Source organism: Monodelphis domestica, chromosome 1 (genome assembly GCF_027887165.1).
Source record: "Monodelphis domestica isolate mMonDom1 chromosome 1, mMonDom1.pri, whole genome shotgun sequence".
Taxonomy (NCBI): Eukaryota; Metazoa; Chordata; class Mammalia; order Didelphimorphia; family Didelphidae; genus Monodelphis; species Monodelphis domestica.
The window spans coordinates 305,421,117-305,445,644 of NC_077227.1; the positions used below are offsets into that span (position 1 = coordinate 305,421,117).

At 39.8% G+C, this 24,528-nt stretch overlaps 1 pseudogene; it reads right to left on the minus strand.

Annotated features, from left to right (window-relative positions):
* Positions 1-16,834: 16,834 nt before the first annotated feature.
* Positions 16,835-22,051, minus strand: LOC130457193 (fascin-like; annotated as a pseudogene).
* Positions 22,052-24,528: the final 2,477 nt, after the last annotated feature.

Sequence of the window (24,528 nt, forward strand, 5' to 3'; positions counted from 1 at the left end):
GGAGGTGTTGAATGAATGTGCGGAGAATTTTGTGTGAGAGTGTGGGGGTAAGATCTCCTGAGTCATCAACATATGGCTAAGTGGCTGACCACTAGTCAATGGCCTGGGGTTTATCCAGGACAGCCTATTGCTGAGTCAGACTCATCAACGGAGAATTGCCCACCTATTTCTGAGTATGGACAGGGAAAGTACACAGTTCCTATTTCCCACGAAGGGATAGGTAGGAAATCCTGGGAAGCATGTGGACAAAGACTGGGACACCCCTCTTAGCTACCTTCACCTAAGGATCCCTGACTCCTTCTCCCTTGGATGGGCTGTGGGAAGGATCGGTTGGACTCAACTCCCTTAATCAGGGTATTCTAACCAGTTGATTTTAGTGAAGTTAGGGGTGGTTAGAGGCCCCCCAGTATTTGTAGGGTTAGAGGCCTCACTGCAAGGGTTAGAGGCCCTTTCCCGGGGTTAGAGTCCCCAGTTCCAGGTGGTTAGAGGCCCCCAGTTGGAATTCAGGGTGGTTAGAGGCTCCCTGGTTGGAATTTGGGATGGTTAGAGCCTCCCCCCCATTGAAAGTAAGAAACCCAGTGGATGCACTGGAGGAAGGGGGTGCTGCCCCAGGGGAAACCCAGCCATACCACTTTGGTTTTGGGACCACTCACCCCTAGCCCCTTGAGGTGAGTAAAGGAGTATGTCTAGCCCAACATTCATATTTGTTGTGTCTGTGTTGACTGTCCAGTCCATCACGTATTGCCTTGTCTGCTTTTGTGTTAGGAAAAATTGGCTCTAAATAGCTTGAAAAAAAATCCCAATTTCTTTTAATGTTGAATGACCATGCTGTAGCATGGGTTAGGGGAGGTGTCTTCCCTAAGAGACCTGGGTGAGTGGTTAGGCTGATTCCTCCTTTCCTTTACCCCCTAAAGCACTATACTCTTAGGAGGCCCCTCATCTCAGAGTAGACCTCATGGTTGGAAGCTGAGCAAGTTTTAATCTGCTGAGGAGGCCTTGTGGCTGAGTTCTTTGGACTTCCCTTGACTTAGACTAGGCCAGAGAAAAACTAATACCCTTTTCTCTCTTCTTCTTCTTCTTCTTCTTAATTCCTTCCCTCTATTGTAATTAAACCACCATAAAAATCCTAAACCGACTTGAGCATTTTATTGGGATTGAATTAATCCCTAACGACCACTAGTATAATATATTCAGTCAATAACCCCTAATTTTACCCCTTACAACAATCCATCAAAGAACTCTCTAAGAAAAAGTCCCCAGGGCCTGATGGAATTCTATCAAACATCCAAAGAACTGGTCCCTGTAAAGATTAAAATTTAGGGGAGATGAGGAGACTGAAGCAGGTAGAAATTAGTTTCTCTCTGCAAGGAGTATTATATTTTTTTGAGGTTTATTAAGGATTAAGGATTAAAGAAAAGATAGGATAAGAGACATGTGCCCAGGCCATAGAGTGGCCTAGACACAACCTCACCTACATTATGAAAAAAAAGCCACATCTGCCCCAAAACAGAAGTCCAAGAGCCTCAAAAGCCTTTGAATCAGCTTAAATACCTTCTCGATCTCGGCCCAGGTGAGATTACAAGGCATTCTGGGGAAGTGGAATCGTGGGGATTGTAGTCCTGTATTCGAGTCTATTTTTTACCCCCGTTTGATCATTTGAAAAAAATATTTTTTTTCCAAAGGATCATGAAAACATAATCAATTTAAAGATTACAATAATTTGAGGATAAGAGAAACAAAAGAATAAAACCAATAATTGCTGAACACATTGACAAAAAGCCAGTTAGGGGGAAGTCCCCTTTGCAATGAAAGTACAGATACAAATAAATGTTCAATCAACCACACCCAAAGTTCAATTTTGTGCAACTTGTGGTCTGGAGGCTTCTTCATGGTGGCTTCTCCAACAGTTCAGTTCTGGATTCAGAGAGGTAGCATCTTCTTTACCTAAAATTCTTCTCAAAAAGGAATTTAAACGTTTCAATTTAAATAATATTTTTTTACATTCCCCCCTTTAAGAGGGTGATTAAAAAACCAGGATCACTTAGGGATGCATGGCTGAGGTATATGAATCAATTGGCAAGAGATATTAAAAAGATATCAGAAAAATCCAAAAGAAAAGAAAAAATTTCTGGAATGAAAATATAGACTATCAAAGTCTTATGCATTTACCCAGTCAGTAGCCAGGACTACAGAAAGGTACCACACTATGAGAGGCAGAAAAGAAAGGGACCAGATTATAGGAGCCAAGGTTTTGGAGATACTCGTCTGTGAGTATCTTCAGGGTGAGTGTGAATACAAGGAAAGCCTATGTCTTAACACATGTTAAACACAGTAACCTCGAGTCTTCACACTAGGTTCAAGACCTTTGTATTGGCCTAGAAGTGCATCAATCCATCCTAGATTGGCCTTTCTTTGGCACTGTGCAAAGGCTCTTGTGTGTATATCTTCTCCTGGAATCAGACAGAATCATTAAGCAAAGTCCCATAATTTATTTAAATAATTAGTGGCATCATTTTTATAGTCACAAGCTTTTTGGGCATGCTCTGACAAATGTATCTTACACTTGTAGTACTGAAAAATCAAAAGGTTAAAGAAAATCTTAATGCTGGTGACATGTGCTTCAAATATAAAAAGGAGAGGAAAAAAATAAAACCTGAAAAAAGTATATTGCACATGCAAGAAAAATATAATAATAAAAGACCTTTTAAAATTCAAAAATATAGCTTATACTCATTGACACTCTGTGTCAGGTAAGAAAATATAGAATACAAGGCTTTCTTACCAAAAATGAGATCCATTTCCTCTTTGTATCTGGCCATGCTCACTGTGAGTAGAAGGCAAATAAATTGAACAAGGTAAAAACTTTTTCATTTTTAAAAATACAGTAGTACAAATATGTAGGTATCAATATCCCCAAAATTCTCAATAGCCCAATTAATTACAATAGCAAACAAACACACTTTCACATTTCACATAAGTTGCTGTATAACATTTTTAAAACCTATGAATTGATGGATATTTGTCACAATTTTTACAAACATAGCAATCTTTCAACCTTGGTAATAAATATATATTTTTTTAAACAAAGTAAAACTCATCTAGGGTTAAGAACATAATCAAGAAATCTATATATCATTCTGGTAGAAGTAAAATAGTGAGCTGAAGAGTATAAATAAAGGGGTGCTCCTTTTTTGGAGGCTTTTAGGGATACAAATGCCCTGAGAATAACTGCCCAACTTCCATTCACATGTGGGAAGGTTAGGGGTTATAAAATGAATTTCACTTCAGCTACAATTGGCAAAAATAACCAGATTGTAAAAAAAAAATTCCAAAAATCATATTTAAAAAACCCTTAAAATCAAATCAGATATTTAGCACATTAAATTTTTCCAAGGTTGTTAATACAATTATAACCAGTTCTGAAGTCCATCTATCCTTGGCAAAATAGAAAAAAAGCTGTTTTTTCATATATGGGCTTATTCACAATAATATTTGTTCAATAGTTATAGGGGAAAAACAACAGAATTTCAAAACTCAGTACATTCAAAATAAATTCAATCAACCTTCAGTTCAAGCAGAATAATATTGAATCCAGTAATATATGAACTTAAAATCACAAAGTTAGATTGAGAACCAGGCCTAGAGACGGGAGGTCCTAGGTTCAAATCCGGCCTCAGCCACTTCCTAGCTGTGTGACCCTGGGCAAGTCACTTGACCCCCATTGCCTAGCCCTTACCACTCTTCTGCCTTGGAGCCAATACACAGTATTGACTCCAAGACGGAAGGTAAGGGTTTTAAAAAAAAATCACAAAGTTAAACCTTAAACAAAAAATGCAATAGAATTCAGAGATTTTTATAAACCATTGGAGTTTGAAATGCCTTAGAATATAGCCTTTAGTCTTTAAAGTTCCTTGGGTGGGTTTTTTTGTTTGTTTGTTTGTTTGTTTGTTTTTAATTATCCATTTAAATGTCTATTGTCTGAAGGTAGAAGTAAAGGCTATCCCACAGCTGGGGAGTATCTGAGGCCAGATTTTAACCGAGGATCATGCTCTCAGTTCCCTGAGCCACCCATTTGCAAATTCAAAGTTGAATCTTTGGGCTGAATGTTTCTTCTGGCACGGAGATGAAATCAATGAAATTACCAGAACAGTAAAAAATCCTTTTAAACAGCCCATTGCTTTTTAAGTTTCTGTTTGAAAAAAATCTGTTTCTTCTCTCTCTAGTCTCTCTTTCCCCTCTCCCCTGATATGATCCTTCCTCCTGCCCCAGTCCACGTGTAGCCCAGGCCATCCACGTGGAGCCAATACACCCCCATTTGCTCAGGGGCTTAGCCTAAAGGAAAATTACCCGTTCTCCTTTCCCTCTAGGTCTCTCCCCTCTGCCCAAGTGGCCAATACTGTTACCAGCTGGTCGCAATAAGTCCTCAGCAATCTGCTCCAAGGATATGGGTGATGAGCTGGCTGGGGTCACGCTCATGGGTCTGGGGCTGGGGTGATGAGCCGTCTGGGTCGGAGGCCAGATGGGTGAGAGACAGACCGCCAGGGTGGGTCGGGCCAGGAGCCGGAGCGCAGCTCGGGCACCAGGTGAGAGACCAGGAGCAGAAGCAGGAGCCAGAGAGGGCAGGCAGGAGCTGATCAAGATGGTTTTCTAAAGAGCATCTCGGAGAACTGTGGCTTTAAAAAAATCATTCTAAAAAATTTGAGAAGTTCTCATCCAATCTAGTGGTCGCCAACTGTTAAGATTAAAATTTAGGGAATACTGGGAGACTGAGGCAGGTAGAAATTAGTTTCTGTCTGCAAGGAGTATTATATTTTTTTGAGATTTATTAAGGATTAAGGATTAAAGAAAAGACAGGATAAGAGACACCTGTCCAGGCCATAGAGTGGCCTAGACACAACCTCACCTACATTATGAAAAAAAGCCACGCCTGCCCCAAAAACAGAAGTCCAAGAGCCTCAAAAGCCTTTGAATCAGCTTAAATACCTTCTCAATCTCGGCCCAGGTGAGATTACAAGGCATTCTGGGCAAGTGGAGCAAAGGCTCATGGGGATGGTAGTCCTGTATTCGAGTCTATTTTTTACATCCCAATACTGGTCCCAATACCACACACACTATTTGACATAATAAGCAAAGAAGAAGTTCTACCAAATTCCTGTTATGACACAAAAATGGTACTGATTCCAAAGCCAGATAGATCAAAAACAGAGAAAGAAAACTATAGACCAATCTCCTTAATGAATATAGATGCAAAATCTTAAATAGAATACTAGTCAAAAGACTCCAGCAAGTCATCATGAGGGTTATTCATTATGATCAGGTAGGATTTATGCCAGGAATGCAAGGATGGTTCAATATCAGGAAAACTATTCACATAATTGACCATATGAACAAGCAAACTGAGAAAAATCACATGATTATCTCAATAGATGCAGAAAATGCCTTTGACAAAATACAACACTCATTCCTATTGAAAACACTAGAAAGTATAGGAATAGAAGGACCTTTCCTAAAAATAATAAACAATATATATTTAAAACCATCAGCAAACATCATCTGCAATGAGGATCAATTAGAAGCTTTCCCAATAAGATCAGGAGTGAAACAAGGATGCTCATTATCACCTTTTCTATTTAACATTGTACTAGAAACATGAGCAGTAGCCATTAGAGAAGAAAAAGAAATTGAAGGTATTGAAATAGGCAATGAAGAGACCAAGCTATCACTCTTTGCAGATGATAAGATGGTCTACTTAAGGAATCCTACAGAATCAACTAAAAAGCTAGTGGAAATAATCAACAACTTTAGCAAAGTTGCAGGAGACAAAATAAACCCACGTAAATCATCAGCATTTCTATATACTTCCAACTCATCCCAGCAGCAAGAGTTAGAAAAAGAAATTCCCTTTAAAATCTCCACAGACAGTATAAAATACTTAGGAAGATATCTGCCAAGAAAAATGCAGGAACTATATGAACACAACTAATAAAACACTCTCCACACAATTAAAACTAGATCTAAATAATTAGAGAAACATTAATTGCTCATGGGTAGGACAAGCTAACATAATAAAATGACAATCCTACCCAAACTAATTTACTTATTTGGGGCCATACCCATCAAACTACCAAAAAACTTTTTTATAGAATTAGAAAAAACAATAACAAAGTTTATTTGGAAGAACAAAAGATCAAGAATATCAAGGAAAATAATGAAAAAAAAATACAAAGGAAGGTGACCTAGCAATACCAGATCTTCAATTGTACCCTAAAGCAATGATCCTCAAAACCATATGGTACTGTAAGAGTAATTTTAGGGTTGTGACTTAATCTAAATTAATTTGGTCACCAGGGAATATCCCAAATAAAATACCCAAGTCAGTTTGGAAATTTTATGGTGGTTTAATTAATATAGAGGGAAAGAATTAAGGAGAAGAGAGAGGGAAAAGGTATAGGATTTCTCCTGCCTTGCCTGTTCCAGGGGGAGTTCAAAGACCTCCACCACGAAGTCTTTTCAGATTAGAGGCTTTCCTAAAAGGACAGTGTTTGCAAGGTAAAGGAGAAAAGAATCAGCCTAAACTCTGAGAGAGCTCAGTGAAGATGCCTCACCTGAACTAGGCTACTAAGCTTCTCCCAGTATTGTATCAAGGAAACTCACTGCCAAACCCGTACAAAAGCTGGCTCCATGCCAAGATGCCAAGATGCTCAGCACGCTACCACCAGAGCCACCTCTCTGTGAAAAGACCCCAAGAGAGGAAGTGATGCAAAATATATAGACCATTTTTACATCATTTCCCTGCATCTCACATGTACCAATGGTAGCTTAAGCTAAACTTAGGACAGCCCAGGGGTCTTTCAATTGTTTCTGATTTGTCATTTGCTAGCACATATCTGTCATAGGCCATCCTTTTCAAAACTTAATCCTTAAGTAGGGGTATAGACATTCCTGTTTTGCTAGACTAAGCAGGGTGGAGTAAATCTAAAGTTCACAGTACTGGTTAAGAGACAGAAGGAAGGATCAGTGGAATAGACTTGGGGTAAGTGACCTCAATAAGACAGTCTATGATAAACCCAAAGATCCCAGATTTGGGGACAAAAATCCACTATTTGACAAAAACTGCTGGGAAAATTGGAAAACAGTATGGGAGAGATTAGGTTTAGATCAGTATCTCATACCCTATACCAAGATAAACTCAGAATGGGTGAATGACTTGAAAATAAAGAAGGAAACAATTAGTAAATTAGGTGAACACAGAAGAGTATACTCTTCAGATCTTTGGGAAAAGAAAAATTTTAAGACCAAGTAAGAGTTAGAAAAAATTACAAAGTGCAAAATAGATAATTTTGGGGGGCAGCTGGGTAGCTCAGTGTAAAAAAATAGACTCGAATACAGGACTACCATCCCCATGAGCCTTTGCTCCACTTGCCCAGAATGCCTTGTAATCTCACCTGGGCCGAGATTGAGAAGGTATTTAAGCTGATTCAAAGGCTTTTGAGAGCGCTTTCTCTTGGCTCTTTTTGGACTTCTGTTTTGGAGCTTTTGGACTTCTGTTTTGGAGCAGGCGCGTCTCTTGCGTGATGTGAGGTTATTTTGTCTAGGCCTCTGGCCTAGGCACATGTTTCTTACTTGTATATTCTTTAATCTTTTACCTTTAATAAACCTCTAAAAAATATACTTCTTGCAGAGAGAAACTAATTTCTACCTGCCTCAGATGCCTCAGTCTACCCGTCTCCCCTAAATTTTAACTGTTACAGTTTTTGGCGACCACTAGATTGGATGAGAACTTCTCCAAAATTTTTTAGCCTAGAGAATTTTTTTAAAAAGCCACAATTCTCCAATATACTCTTTAGAAAACCATCTTGATCGGCTCCTGTTTCTGCTCCTGGCTTCTCACCTGGTGCCCGAGCTGTGCTCCGGCTCCCGCCCCAACCCACCCTGGCGGTCTGTCTCTCACCCATCTGGCCTCCAACCCAGACGGCTCATCACCCCAGCCCCAGACCCACGAGCGGTGACCCCAGCCGGCTCATCACCCAGATCCTTGGAGCCGATTGCTGAGGACTTATTGCGACCAGCTGGTAACAGTATTGGCCACTTGGGCGGAGGGGAGAGAAGAGAGGGAAAGGAGAATGGGTAATTTTCCCTTAGGCTAAGTGGATGGGGGTATTGACCACAGGGGGATCAGAGCAGGGGAGAGAGAAAAGGGAGAGGAGAAGAAACAGATTTTTCAAACAGAAACTTAAAATGCAATGGGCTGTTTAAAAGGATTTTTGACTGTTCTGATAATTTCATTGATTTCACCTGCGTGCCAGAAGAAACATTCAGCCCAAATATTCAACTTTGAATTTGCAAATGGGTGGCTCAGGGAACTGAGAGCATGGTCCTCGGTTAAAATCTGGCCTCAGATACTCCCCAGCTGTGGGGCTCCAAGCAGATCGAACAGATCGATAGCCTTTACTACTCTACCTTCGGAAAATAGACATTTAAATGGATAATTAAAAACAAACAAAAAAAAACCCACCCAAGGAACTTTAAAGACTAAAGACTATATTCTAAGGCATTTCAGACTCCAGTGATTTATAAAAATCTCTGTATTCTATTGCATTTTTTGTTATGGTTTAACTTTGTGATTTTAAGTTCATATATTACTGGATTCAATATTATTCTGCTTCAACTGAAGGTTGATTGAATTTATTTTGAATGTACTGAGTTTTAAAAATTCTGTTGTTTTTCCCCTGTAACTGTATTGAACAAATATTATTGTGAATAAGCCCATATATGAAAAAACAGCTTTTTTCTATTTTGCTGAGGATAGATGGACTTCAGAACTGGTTATAATTGCATTAACAACCTTTGGAATTTTAATGTGCTAAATACCTCAAATGATTTGATTTTAAGGGTTTTTTAAATATGATTTTTGGAATTTTTTTTTAACAATCTGGTTATTTTTGCCTGCCCCTACCACGAGGTAAGGCCCATTAGCTGAAGTGAAATACATTTTATAAACCCCAACCTTCCCACATGTGAATGGAAGTTGGGCAGTTAATTTCAGGGCATTTGTACCCTTAAAAAGCCTCCACTTCCAGTCAAGATGGCAGTGTAGAAGCAGCAAAAGTTCAGACCTCGGAAACCCTTCCTTACCAATCGCAAACAGAGTGTTCCTAGGCCACCGAAATTCAAGCTGAACAACAGGATAGACCTGGGGAAACCTCCTCCTGGACCTGGATCAAAAGGTACCGCACCCCAAAAGCCAGAACCCTAGATCACTTGGATCTAAGGGGTAGACAGAAAGAAGGTCCCAGGACCCATCCCCCCCAACCCAGAGTGCTGAGCCCAAGGCAGCAGCGGGAACCTCAGGGCTCTGAGGACTCACCTTGAAAGCAACCCCAGCCAGTCTCCGGAGCGCCCAACACAGACGGCAGGGAAGCATAGAGAGAAAGGGGAAGCCTGTGGCCCCCTGGCTGGGTTCTTCCATCTGGGTCTCAGGGGAGGTCCCAGCTTCGGGGCACCAGCTGAGCCCAATCCCATCGGGAGCCCTCAGAGCTACTGAAAGGACAGAGGGCTCAGGGCTGGCAAAGGGGTTGCTCCAAAGAGCCTACCTTGAAAGTAACCCAGGCCAGTTTCTGGGCACTCAACACAGACTGTGGAAGAGGAGGTTGCTGCTTTTCTTTTTCTTCCTTTTTTTGGCTCCGGGATCATTCAGCCCACACCACCTGAACCTAATCCCATCAGGAGCCATCAGAGTCCAGGCAAGCCAAGACCCCTCCCCCCTTAGAGAGCAGGGTCTTCTGAAAGAACCAGCTGAACCTAATCCAATCAGGAGCCCTCAGAGCTGCTGAGAGGATGGAGAACTCAGGGCTGGCAAGGGGGTTGCTCCGGGGAGCTTACCTTGAAAGTAACCTGGGCCAGTTTCTGGGCACTCAACACAGACTGTGGAAGAGGAGGTGGCTACTTTTTTTTTCTTCCTTTTTTTGGCTCCGGGATCTTTCGGCCCACACCACCTGAACCTAATCTCATCAGGAGCCCTCAGAGTCCAGGCAAGCCACAACCCCTCCCCCCTTAGAGAGCTGGGTCTTCTGAAAAAAACAGAAACCTAGAGGCGAAGTCAAGATGGCAGCCTGGCCAGAGCTTTAGAGATCCTCCATATCTGCTCCAGCTGTCCAGGAAGTTTAAAACTAAGAATAAACCCAGCCCAACTAAGCTGAACTCAATCCCATCAAAAGTCTCCATAACACAGGGAAGCCCAGGCTCCCCATCCATCCTCACTGACTGCTGAACTTTAAGCCAATCAAAAGCCTCCAGAGGACATGAAAGCTCAAACCCCCAACAATCCTCCCTCAGAGATTACACCAAGAGATCCTCTGTTAAAGCTCCAAGAGGGGAGACTGATAGAAGTCCCTAAAAAACAAAAAAATGAGAGGAACAAGAGCACAGACAAATACAGGGAGGAAAGAAGGGGTGAATTTGAAGAAACAACAGAAACAGAAGAAAGAAACTACAATAGACAGCTACTACTCACCAAATGGAACAGAGAGGGAGAGATCAGCAAACCATAAACCAGAAATCCCAGCGAATTGGATACAGGCTGTGGAAGAACTCAAAACACAACTAAGAGAGGCTGAAGACAATTGGGAAAAGAACTTAAAAATTAAGATAAGTCATCTGGAAACAGAGGCACTTGAACTAAAACAAGAAAATAGTGTCCTGAAAGCCAAAATCATCCAGCTGGAAAATGAGGCAAAGGAGATGAAAGATGAGGCAAAGGAGATGAAAGATGAGATAAAGAGGATGAAAGACAATCTTCAAAGAAACTCAGACCAGAAGGAAAAAGATGACCAAAAAGCCAAAGATGAAATCCAATCTTTAAGAACCAGAGTAAAACAAGTAGAATCAAGTGACCTCACAAGGCAGCAGGACACTATAAGACAAAACAAAAAAAATGAAAAAAATTGAGGAAAATGTGAAGCATCTCATTCACAAAACAGACGATTTAGAAAATCGTTCAAGAAGAGGCAATTTAAGAATAATTGGACTACCAGAAGACCACGACAAAAGAAAAAGCCTGGACATAATACTAGAGGAACTTATCCAGGAAAACTGTCCCGAAATCCTAGAACAAGAGGGGAAAGTGGAGATTGAAAGAATCCACAGATCACCCCCTGTTTTTAATCCCCAACTGACAACACCAAGAAATGTTATAGCCAAATTCAAAAACAATCAGATAAAAGAACAGTTATTACAAGCTGCCAAGAAGAAACCATTCAGATACCATGGAAACACAGTGAGGATTACACAGGATCTGTCTGCATCCACACTGAAGGACCGAAAGGCATGGAATACGATATTCCGGAAAGCAAGGGAATTAGGCCTACAGCCAAGAATAAAATACCCATCAAAACTGACTATATTCTTACAGGGGAAAGTATGGTCATTTAACACAACAGAAGAGTTCCAAGCATTCATAAATAAAAGACCAGACCTGAACAGAAAATTCGAAGTCCAACCACAGAACTCAAGAGAATCATCAAAAGGTAATTAAAAAATAGGGGGAAAACAACAACAACAAAGGTTTTTTTTTAAGAGACTCAATAAGTTAAAATGATATGTATCCCTATAAGAAAAGAGGTCATTGGCAACTCTTAAAAACTGTTGCTATCACCTAAGCAGCTAGAAGAACTACACTCAGAGGAAACAGTGACAAACTGTATAGGATGAAAGGACAAGACATAAATAGGTATATAGAGATATGCATGCATAAATACATATACATGTGTATGTATATATATATATATATACATGACTAAAGCTAAAAAAGAAAAGAGGTTATGACTAAAAGAAATGGGAAAAGAAAAAAAAAGCCTCCAAAAGGAGCACCCCTTTATTTATACTCTTCAGCTCACTACTTTACTTGCACCAGAATGATATATAGATTTCTTGATTATGTTCTTAACCCTAGATGAGTTTTACTTTGTTTAAAAAAAAATATATGTTTATTACCAAGGTTGAAAGATTGCTATGTTTGTAAAAATTGTGACAAATGTCCATCAATTCATAGGTTTTAAAAATGTCATACAGCAACTTATGTGAAATATGAAAGTGTGTTTGTTTGCTATTGTAATTAATTGGGCTATTGAAAATTTTGGGGATTTTGATATCTGCATATTTGTACTACTGTATTTTTAAAGATGAAAAAATTGTTAACCTTGTTCAATTCATTTGCTTCTACTCACAGTGATCATGGCCAGATACAAAGAGGAAATGGATCTCATTTTTTGGTGAGAAAGCCTTGTATTTTATATTTTCTTAACTGACACAGAGTGTCAATGAGTATAAGCTATATTTTTGAATTTTTTAAAGCTCTTTTATTATTATATTTTTCTTGCATGTGCAGTATACTTTTTCAGTTTTTTTTATTATTTTTTCTCTCATTTTTATATTTGAAGCACATGTCACCAGCATTAAGATTTTCTTTAACCTTTTGATTTTTCAGTACTACAAGTGTAAGATACATTTGTCAGAGCATGCCCAAAAAGCTTGTGACTATAAAAATGATGCCACTAATTATTTAAATAAATTATGGGACTTTGCTTAATGATTCTGTCTGATTCCAGGAGAAGATATACACACAAGAGCCTTTGCACAGTGCCAAAGAAAGGCCAATCTAGGATGGATTGATGCACTTCTAGGCCAATACAAAGGTCTTGAACCTAGTGTGAAGACTCGAGGTTACTGTGTTTAACATGTGTTAAGACATAGGCTTTCCTTGTATTCACACTCACCCTGAAGATACTCACAGACGAGTATCCCCAAAACCTTGGCTCCTACTTGGCTTCTATAATCTGGTCCCTTTCTTTTCTGCCTCTCATAGTGTGGTACCTTTCTGTAGTACTGGCACTGACTGGGTAAATGCATCATTACTTAGATCATTTTGATTGGGCCCTGATTGAAGGACCTGTTATAGGTTTATTTTTCTTCTACTTGGAATTTTTACACATAAGACTTTGATAGTCTATATTTTCATCCAGAAATTTTTCTTTTCTTTTGGATTTTCTGATGTCTTTTTAATATCTCTTGCCAATTGATTCATATACCTCATACCTCAGCCATGCATCCCTAACTGATTCTGAATCTTTCAATCACCCACAACACGGGGGAATGTAAAAAAATACCATTATTTAAATTGTAAAGTTTAAATTCCTTTTGAGAAGAATTTTAGGTAAAGAAGATGCAAGCTCTCTGAATCCAGAACTGAACTATTGGAGAAGCCACCATGAAGAAGCCTCCAGACCACAAGTTGCACAAAATTGAACTTTGGGTGTGGTTGATTGAACATTTATTTGTATGTATACTTTTATGCCAAAGGGGACTGCCCCCTAACGGCTTTTTGTCAATGTGTTCAGCAATTATTGGTTTGATTCTTTTTTCTCTTATCCTCACACTATTGTAATCTTTTAAGTTTATTATGTTTTTATGATACTTTTGGAGAAAAATTAATTTTTCCTAAAATGATCACACGGGAGGATATAAAAAAATAGACTCAAATACAGGACTACAATCCCCACGAGCCTTTGCTCCACTTGCCCAGAATGCCTTGTAATCTCACCTGGGCCGAGATCGAGAAGGTATTTAAGCTGATTCAAAGGCTTTTGAGAGCGCTCTCTTTTGGCTCTTTTTGGACTTCTGTTTTGGAGCAGGTGGGTCTCTTGCATGATGTGAGGTTATTTTGTCTAGGCCTCTGGCCTAGGCACATGTTTCTTACTTGTATATTCTTTAATCTTTAACCTTTAATAAACCTCTAAAAAATATAATACTTCTTGCAGAGAGAAACTAATTTCTACCTGCCTCAGATGCCTCAGTCTACCCGTCTCCCCTAAATTTTAACTGTTACACAGTGGATTGAGAGTCAGGCCTAGAGACATTTGCCCTAGGTACCCATCTGGCCTCATACACTTCCCAGCTGTGTGACCCTGGGCAAGTCACTTAACCCCCATTGCCTAGCCCTTACTACTCTTCTGCCTTGGAACCAATACACAGTATTGATTCCAATATGGAAGATAAGGGTTTAAAAAAATAGGTAATTTTGATTACATTAAATTAAAAAGGGTTTGTACAAACAAAACCAATGCAGTCAAAATTAGAAGGGAAGCAACAAATTGGGAAGTAATCTTTATAACAAAAACCTCTCACTCTTTGTGGTGGCAAAAAAATTGGAAAATGAGGGGATACCCTTCAATTGGGGAATAGCTGAACAAATTGTAGTGTCTGTTGGTGATAGAATACTATTGTGCTCAAAGGAATAATAAAGTGGAGGAATTCCATGGGAACAGGAACAACCTCCAGGAATTGATGCAGAGTGAAAGGAGCAAAACCAGGAGAACATTGTACACAGAGGCTGATACACTGTGGTACAATCGAATGTAATGGACTTCTCCATTAGTGGCAATGCAGTGTTCCTGAACAACTCTAGAGGGATCTATGAGAAAGAACACTATCCACATTCAGAGGAAAAATTGTGTGAGTAGAAACACAGAAGTAAAATGACTGCTTGATTACATGGGTCAAAGGTATATGGCTGGGGAGGTAGATTCTAAATGAACATCCTAATGCAAACAACAATATGGAAATGGGTTCTGATCAAGGACACATGTAATACCTAGTGGAATTGCGCAGTCGGTTATGGGAGGGGTGGGAGAAAGGGAGAGAGGAATGGAATATAATCTTTGTAACCAAGGAATAATGTTTGAAATTGACCAAATAAAATAAATAAATAAATAAACAAAATAAACAAAAACCTCTGACAAAGGTCTAATTACTCAAATTTATAAGGAACTAAATCAATTGTACAAAAAAAATCAAGCCATTCCCCAGTTGATAAATGGGCAAGGGACACGAATAGGCAATTTTCAGATAAAGAAATCAAAACTATTAATAAGCCCACAAAAATATGTTCAAAATCTCTTATAATCAGAGAAATGCAAATCAAAACAACTCTGATGTATCACCTCACACCTAGCAAACTGGCCAATATGACAGCAAAGGAAAGTAGTGAATTTTGGAGGGTCTGTGGCAAAATTGAGATATTAATGCACTGCTGGTGGAGTTATGAACTGATCCAACCATTCTGGAAGACAGTTTGGAACTATGCCCAAAGGATGCTAAAAGACTGCCTGCCCTTTGAGCCAGCCATAGCACTGCTGGGCTTGTACCCCAAAGAGATAATAGGGGAAAAGACCTATACTAGAATATTCATAGCCACACAGTTTGTGAAGGCAAAAAATTGGAAAATGAGAGGATGCCCTCCAATTGTGGAATGGCTGAACAAACTGTGGTATCTGTTGGTGATGGACTACTATTTTGCTCAAAGGAATGATGAACTGGAGGGATTCCATGTGAACTGGAATGACCTCCAGAAATTTATGCAGAGTGAAAGGAGCAGAACCAGGAGAACATTGTACACAGAGACTGATGCACTGCGGTAAATTCAAATGTAATGGACTTCTCAACTAGCAGCAATGCAATGATCCAGAACTTTTCAGAGGGACATATGAGAAAGAATGCTATCCACATCCAGAGGAAGAACTGTGGGAGAAGAAACACAGAAGAAAAACAACCACTTGATCACATGAGTCAGTGGGGCTATGTCTGGGAAAGTGGACTCTAAAAGATCACCCTAGTGCAAATACTAATAATAAGGAAATGGGTCTTCATTGATGGCATATGTTAAACCCAGCGGAATTGTGCATCATATATGGAAGGGAATGAAGGGAGGGAAGGGAAGGAACATGAGTCTTGTAACCATGGAAAAATTATTCTAAATCATCTAATTAAATAAAATTTAAAAATAAATAAAAATAAAAAGCTGTTTTGGTTATTTCTCTGCATCCAGTAACATGATATTTTCATGCCATCATTGCAGAAGGAAAAATCCTTTGGGGGTAGGGGAGAAGGTAGGAAAAAAGGGGTTGAGTGAAACTCAAAGAGCATTCTGGCTACAGGGAAGTGGAGTAGCTGCAGTTGGGAATAGGCATCTAGTGGTTAAAACAAATGTGCAATTAGGTTAAAGGTTTCCAGTATATTATATAAAAGGAGGGGGGAAAAGCAGAACACTTAGAAAAAGATCCAACCACCACTGTGCAAAGTTCACCAAGAAAGATTTTTGATTTATAAAGTTTTTACCTTTTTTTTTTGGCAACTCTAACCACTATTCCTGAAAAAAATTAAAAAAGGGAACTAAGAAACAAGTCAGTTTGGCTCTTTCCAACCAAAGGATCTCTAGTCCACTACTTCAAAAGTACCTATAGCAGCTTTAAGGGTTTGGGTACTAGCCAGCAGAAATTTTAACATATGACCAGACTTTTCTAGCCCCAAATAGCTCCTCCCAGTAAACTCCACCGCCAAGTCCGCCAAAGCTGCAAGAGATTTTTTTTTTTAATCATGATAGGAAAATGGCTTCAGGAAAACCATCCTGAAATCCTACAGAGAGAAGTGAGGGTGGGAGTGGGAACAGAGGGGAGCAAGATGAACGGAAGGGAAAGGACAGAAATAAAAACTATCAAAAGGCAGGATATGGGAATTGGGTTGGGTGGAAAATAGGAAAACCCAATGCTAAAGTGCATTTAGTACTCCCAGAGTGTGGAAGGATAAATGGCCTCCATGGAAACTTGCAGGACTCCAGAATGATCACCCTTCAGATATCAGTCATTGGTTTTGATGGCTACTTTGTTAGAGTTGCAGAGCTTGAAAAAGAAGCCCACTGGAATTGGTGCTATTGGTGAAAGATCATTAATTTCCCTCCATTCAGTTCTTCCCAGTAGAGTCTTTGATACTTTAGGCAAAATCATTAAATTCCAGCTCCATCATATGAAAAGCAATTGGAATCCATGGTCCCAGTCACTTTCCGGCATCCAATGAAGCCATGTTCTCCATGGAAAGTACACTTCTTGTCCCAATTGATCTGTAGTTTCTTGGTCATGGTCCTCATCCTGATTGATGGAGAGGTCCATTCCCTGCAGGGTGCACACATTACTCTGGTTGCCCTGCTACCTGATACCACTAGGGGACAATTTTGTTCTAGGACAAAGTGCTTGTTCTTGCCTACCTAGGTGCTCTTGCCCATCTTGAGCATGCCTCAGGGGCCCAACAGCACCAGGTAGAGGTCCTCGCAGGACCAGAAGGCCACCTTACAGGAACTAAACTCTAGGGTGTAGCTGGTGCTGGGCTCTGTTCTCTCCACCTAGAGCCCCTTGTTGCACAGGAAGAGGTGGTCTGCACACCTGTAGTGATGGTCCTGGAAGACCAGGGTGATGAGCTAGTCCACACCCCAGGACATTCACGGTCCACAGTGATCTCATGAGGGCAATGCTTAGGTATGGGTAGCACTGGAGGATCAGGCTATATATGTTTCCCTGTGAATGCCTAGCAATGTGGATGCTCCACTTCTCCCCCGGCTGGATGGTCTGAGCGAAGCACAACATCCAGTCCTCAGTGCCCCCAAGTAGCTTGGTTTGCAGTGACCAGTGGAGGTCATAGATCAAGAAGCAGCAGCGAGCGCAGGTCTTGCTGTCCCAGATCACGTTGTTATCCTTGTAAGCCAAAAGGTACACAATGTGGACCCCAGCATTCTTCTCTTAGGCCAGCTACTCCCCGCATCCAGATCTGCTTCTTCTTCAGACTGGTGGTCAGTGTTCCCCTTGAGCCAAAAGGCCTCTGCCATCAGCTATTTATTGCCACAGGAACCTGGTGGGGGGGCCAATGCTGAGAGGGGAGGAGGGAGGCAGGAGGCGGGAGAGACAGAGACAGAGACAGAGAGACTGGGTTGGGGGACCTGGGCGCTGGTGAGACTTGCCTCAAGGTGGACAAAGGGAGTGCTGGCTTAAAACTCTTTCAGTGAGCCCCTGGCTTCCACTGTGAATTTTAGATTTACTCCACCCTGCTTAGTCTTTAGAATCTGAACAACCAAGGAATGTATACACCCCCACTTAAGGATTAACTGTAGAGGAGGATGGCCTATGACCAGCATGTGCTAGCAAGTGACAAATGAGAAACAACTGACTGACCCCCTGGACTCTCCTAAGCCAAGTTTAAGCCACCATTGGTACATGTGAGACACAGGAAGTGATGTAAAGAACTGCCTTTATATTTCCCAGTCACTTCCTATGAGGGAGCTTTTGGCATGCTTGCAGCTTTGGCGGACTTGGTGGTGGAGTTTACTGGGAGGAGCTCTGTAGCTTGGTCTAGGTGAGGCAATTTCCCTGAATCAGACTTGGTAAGTGAGAAGGCTGACTCCCCTTTTCCTTGACCTTCTGAAGAAACTATCCTCCAAAGAGGCCCCTCATTTTGGAGGAGGCCTCATGGCTGGAAGCTGAGCTAGATTTAATTTTCTGAGAAGGCCCTTTGGCTGAGGCCTCTAAATTCCCCTTGGCTTAGGCCAGGCCGGAGCAGATCGTCTACCCTTTCCCTCTTCTCCTTCTTCTTAATTTCTTCCTTCTATTGTAAATAAACCACCATGAAATCTCATACTGACCAATGAGTATTTCATTGGGATTGGATTTAAATCCCTGGCAACCACTAATATAATATATTCAATCACACCCTGAATTTTACCCTAACACCACCTCACTCCTTCATCTCCTTGCCCCCTCCTCTCATCTGCCTTAACCCACCAGCTCAGCCCTTTGCTCTTTGTAATGTGCTCCCATTCTCACAATTCTACAAAGCCTCTTGTCTTCATAACTGCAATGGAGGGAGAGAGATGGCATTTCATTGTTCTCCTTTGTCTCCTGGTCTCAAGTACAGATTACACTTTTTTCCAGTCATATTTTATTTTTTCTCCAATTATCAATTATTAACATTATTTTTTCACTTTTAAAATTCCAAATTCTCTTCTTCCCTTCTTTTTCCCCTCCCTAAAATGGTAACCAATTTGATATAGATTATACCATATGAACTCTCATATAATACATATTTTCATATTTGTCATGTTGTGGAAGAAGGCACATGTCACTAAAAAACTCATCAAGAAAATAAAATGAAAAATGGCAGTGGTCCTCAGCTTGCTCCTGTACGGTTGTGAAACATGGACACTGTACCGGAAGCACATGAAACAGCTGGAGCAATTCCACCAACACTCTCTCTGGTCAATCATGAGGATCCGATGGCAGGACCGTATCACCAACCACGAAGTCCTCGACAGAGCCAACTCCACCAGCATCGAAGTCATGGTCCTCAAAACCCAGCTACAATGGTCTGGATATGTCATCCGCATGGACCCACAGTGAATACCAAGACAGGTATTCTATGGTGAACTGTCAGTTGGACTCAGGAAACAAGGCCAACCAAAGAAAAGATTCAAGGATCAGCTAAAGTCCAACTCGAAGTGGGCTGGCATTACACCAAAGCAACTAGAACTCGCTGCCTCTGACAGAAGCAGCTGGCGAACCCACATTAACCATGCCACTGCCACCTTTGAAGATGAGCGAAGGCCGACACCAGGCCACAACTGCACCTCCTGTAACAGCTGGCGTCCCATGCCCCATGTGCCACAGACTCTGCGCCTCAGCCTTTGGACTCCAAAGCCACATGAGGGTACACCGTAGATGAAACTGCACAAAGACAATAGTCATTCTCGATCACCGAGAGACTACTACTACTACTAGTGTTCCACTATGATCAAATACCACAACTTGGTCAGACCTTCCCCAATTGATGGGTATCCCTTGTAGGTTTTTAATTAATGTCCAATACTCCAAGTATTATTTTTATAAAGTTTATTATCTGACAAAACAGAGGCAAATGACTAAGTCTTCCTACCTGCTCAAAAATCCCCATTCCCCCAAAGCCAGGACAGGATGGAAAGAGACTGAGAGGAGGCTACACTCAATTTATATCCTATCTATATCAGCACCTAAGGATAGGAAGTGAGTAGGGTGCTGGGAATCATAGTTTTGCTGGGGATTGTAGTTTTTAGGGTAACAGATTCAAATTACATACCCTTCGATTTCCTTTTCTTTGCCACCACAAAAAAAGCTACCATAATTTTTTTTTGTTCAAATATGTCCTCCCCCTCCCCTTTTTTTGTATCTCTTTGAGATACAGACCTAGCAGTCTTATTGTTGGACCAAAAGTTATAAGCAGTTTTATAGAAATTTGGCCATAGTTTGAAATTGCCCTATAGAATGTGTGGATCACTTCATAACTCCACCAACAGTGCACTAGAGTACCAATTTTCCCACATTTCCCCCAATATTTAACATTTCCCTTTCCTGACAAATCAGTCTGATAGCTGTGAGGTGGTGCCTCAGAGTTATTTTAATTCCCATTTCACTAGTCAATTATGATTTAGAGCATATCTTCATATGAAAATAGCTTTTATTACTTCATCTGAAACCTCGCCTGCTCATGTCTTTTGACCATTTATCAGTTGGGTAATGATTGTGCTCTTATAGATTTAACTCAATTCTCTATATACTTGAGAAATAAGACTTTTGTTTGGTGACACCGTAAAAAAAATTCCCCCAGTTTTGTTTTTCTTCTAATATTGGTTGCTCTGGTTTTATTGTGCAAAATCTTTTAAATTTAATATAATCAAAATTATCATTTTACATCTTATAATACTCCCTATCTCTTGTTTGGTCACAAATTCTTCCCTTATCCATAGAACTGATTATTCCATGTTTCCCTAATGATACCCCTTATGTTATCAGCCTTAGGTCTAATCATGTATCCATTTTGATGTTTCTTGGTATACAGTAAGAGATGTTGGTTAATCTATCTGACCCTGGGTTTTTTTCCTTAGGTAATTCATTGATGGCTTATTCAATTTCTTTTTATGAAGAGTTATTTAAGGGTTCTATTTCCTCTTCTGATAATCAGGGTATTTCATATTTTTGTAAGTATTTATCCATTTCACTTAGATTGTCAGATTTGTAGGCATATAATTGTGAAAAATAATTCCTAATAATTGCTTTAATTTCCTTTACATTGGTGGTGATTTTGCTCTTTCCATTTTTGATACTGGTATTTTGTTCTCTTTTTTCTTTCTTTTCTTTTCATCAAATTAATTAGTGGCTTTTCTATTTCATTTTTTTTTTCATAAAATCAGCTCCTAGTCTTATTCACTAGTAAAATGGCTTTCTTACATTCAATATTATCCATCTTTCCTTTGTTTTAATTGAGAATGTTTAATTTGTTTTTTTTTTCAGTTATTCCTTTAGTTGCATACCCAGTTCATTGATCTGCTCTTTTATTGATGTAAGTGCTTAGAGATGAAGATTCTTCCCTAAGTACTACTTTGGCATCATTCCACAAATTTTGGTATGTTGTCTCATTGTCATTCTCCTTTATTAAATTGTTGATTGTTTCTATGATTTGTTCTCTGGCTCACTCATTCTTTAGGATTAGGTGAATTTCCAATTAATTTTAATCTCTTTCCATATATCTTTATTGAACATAATTTTTATTGCATTATGTTCCAAACAGGATGCATTTAAGACTTTTGCTTTTCTGCATTTGAATGTGAATATTTTATGCGCTAATAAATGGTCACTTTGGAGGTATCATATAATATACCAGTGCTGGTGAAACTTTTAGAGACGAGTGCTAGGCCTCACCCACCCACCCCCCGCAAACAGAGTGCTGTGCCTCCCCCCCCAGACCATGTGTCATTCACCCCCCCCAAGTGCTGGGCAAGCTCTGCCCCCTTTACCCTATACATGGGAGGGAGAAAGTGCTCCCATTGGGCTGCTGGGTGGAGGGGCAGGTGATGTGAGGATGTCCTCAGCTGAGTGTAGAGAAGGGATGGGAAATGGCCCAAGCCCTCTGCTCCCCTTCAGCTCTGCTGACTGTTAACCACCCATCTTAGCACTGTGCACCCCCATTGGGCTGCTGGGCTGGGAGCGGGTGATGTGAAAAAATATCATCAGGCACAGTGGAGAGGGGAAGGAGAGGAGCTCCACAGAGGCCCTCTGGCTTTTTAGTAACCAACTGGGGTGGGGGAGAAGATAGCAGCCATGTTTCCAAAGAGAATGCTTTGAATGCCATCTTTGGCAACCTGTGCCATAGGTTCACCATCACTGCTATATACACTTCATTAGTTAGGAGAGATTGGTGAGTCTACCAAAGGCTCTTCTACAGCTTTATGTCAGTGCTTCTTCAATTCCTCTCCTAAAGAGCTGCTACTTTTCACTAATTTCTATTGTGAGTTTCCAAAGGGGTATTGTTCTGAAATTGCTAATATTACTTCTATTGTTATACTACCTAACACATTGAGAATAATACATAATCTTCGTTTCACACAAGGGGAAACAGTGGCAAATATTCCATTGACAAAAAGGAGAAATTGAGAAAATCAAATGATTCTAATACTATTCTGTATCACCCCCAAATTGACCAAGCCATTTTCTTTGTCTCTTATTAGAGAAATTGATATTGACAATAATAAGTTTAGAAATTCCATTTATCCCATTAGTCACCAAATGCCATTGATTCTTTCTTCACCTCCCTTGGGGTAGGGTGGAAAAAAATGGTAACAATTATGATAATTCTCTTATTGGTTATGTTATTTCCCAATATGTGGGTTTATGTCAAGGGGATCTTATCCCCTCCCCCTCCTGAGTTGCGGACCCAGTTCATCAACATTCTTCTCATACCAGAGTTGCCCCTGTGTACATCAATAAAAGAAAGTGGGTGGAGCCCATCTGTGTCTTTTGGCACAGACTCTGGAAGGGAGCAGAGAAGTGAAGGAGAGGGAAAATATGCTGATAGAATAGAGACACATCGTCTGAGAACTCAGAGTAAGGAAGAGATTTAAATCTATGCTTATCTACCTTTTCTATTAATAAACTTTATGAACAATAATAACTGGTAGATATATTCATTTTTAAATAGAACAGATGGTAACCATTGTAAATGGGAACTTGGGATTCTTAATTTTTCTTCTGAGATTATTCACACAAAAAAACTTCAGAAAGATGAAATAGCAAAGACAAGGATGACTGGAAAGGGCCTCCCTTTAACTTCAATTCTTAGGCAAAAGAAGTTGAGTCTTGGAAAAGAGGCAAGACTAATTCAAAGTTAATTCAGTCATCTGATTTTTGTGCTCTTTGTTTTAACACTGATAATGTTGTCAATTGGAATAAAATGAGGCACACATGAGTTATTCAACAATTAACAAATAGCACCCTATTGATCTCAGATATACAAGCAGGAAATATGCTCTGTGTGGGATGATAGCATAGCAGCTGAGGAAACGTGTGCTTGTGTGTGTGAAATTTCACAAGACCTGAAGGAACAAGAATACATCTGAGGCCACTTCAATTTCCTTCCTTCCACTCATAGCCCCAGAGGTCAGAGTAACTGACTACATGTGGCTGAAGGGTGCAGGTGGAGTAATTGTCTCAAAGAAGTCAGTGAACCTACATCAATAGACTATTGGTCCTAACACAAATCTCCACCATTTCAATGACTAGAAAGTCTTACAGTCATAGATAGTTCTAAGAGAGGGGAAAGAGAAGGGAATAAAAGCAAACAGAATAAAACAAAAGCAAAAACAAAAATGTGGAGGCCTCCTTCAGAAAAAGTAAATCTTAAAAGTCTCACAATCTGGTTCATGTACTGGGTGATATCACATCTTTGAAGTTCATAGTGGATCTCCTAATGTGAAGGGGTGGTGATGAGCCAGAGTAGCACTCAAAAAGGCAGAGCCAAAACACAGAAGTGCTGCTAATAATATTTTACCAATATAGATCCTTTCTTTCAGCCATTGACTTTTTGGAGTTATAAACCCAAAAGTGGTACTACTAGAACAAATCATATGAATCACCTGGAAATTTTTCTTCCATAATTTCAAAATATTTTCAAGAATATTTGGACAAATTCACTAGCCCTGAATAATTATAGCAATTTGTTTTTACTTTTTTGTTTTGTCACTAACATGTACTGGCTATTTCTTGCTTAACAGAATTTTTAATTGATAATAGGTCCAAGCACTATTAAACATCTTTAGGGTTAGAGTTAGTGTTAGTTCATTTACAAACCAATAGAAAAATGATAAGGAACAATGGGGACCTATGCAAATGTGCACCTAATGAATATTATTAGTAACATTAGTAACATAGAGTAATTTTATTCTAGTTTTTTTTCTCTTTCTTCTTTGATCAGGGAAATAAGGTAAAAATTCCTACTTTTGTTCAGGGTAGTGTGAATCTTAAAATTGCTCAGACTCTACTTCAGAAGATTTGATTAAGCTATTCCCCATTTTTAACAATGATCATACTTGCTTCACCTCTGATTTTATTGGAAAGGCAGCTTTTTTCCATTACAGACAATACTTGTGCTTGGCTTTAAATGATGATATAATACTACTTATAAATTTTAAGAAAAGCTCAATTTGTTTCTGTGATTTTTAGTTGTTTTTTTTTTAAACAAGAACAGATATTATTTCATCAAAAGTTTCTTCACCAATTAAAATAATCATGTAATTTTGAATTTTGTCTTTGATATAATCAATTATGCTTATAGTTTTCTTAATACTGAATC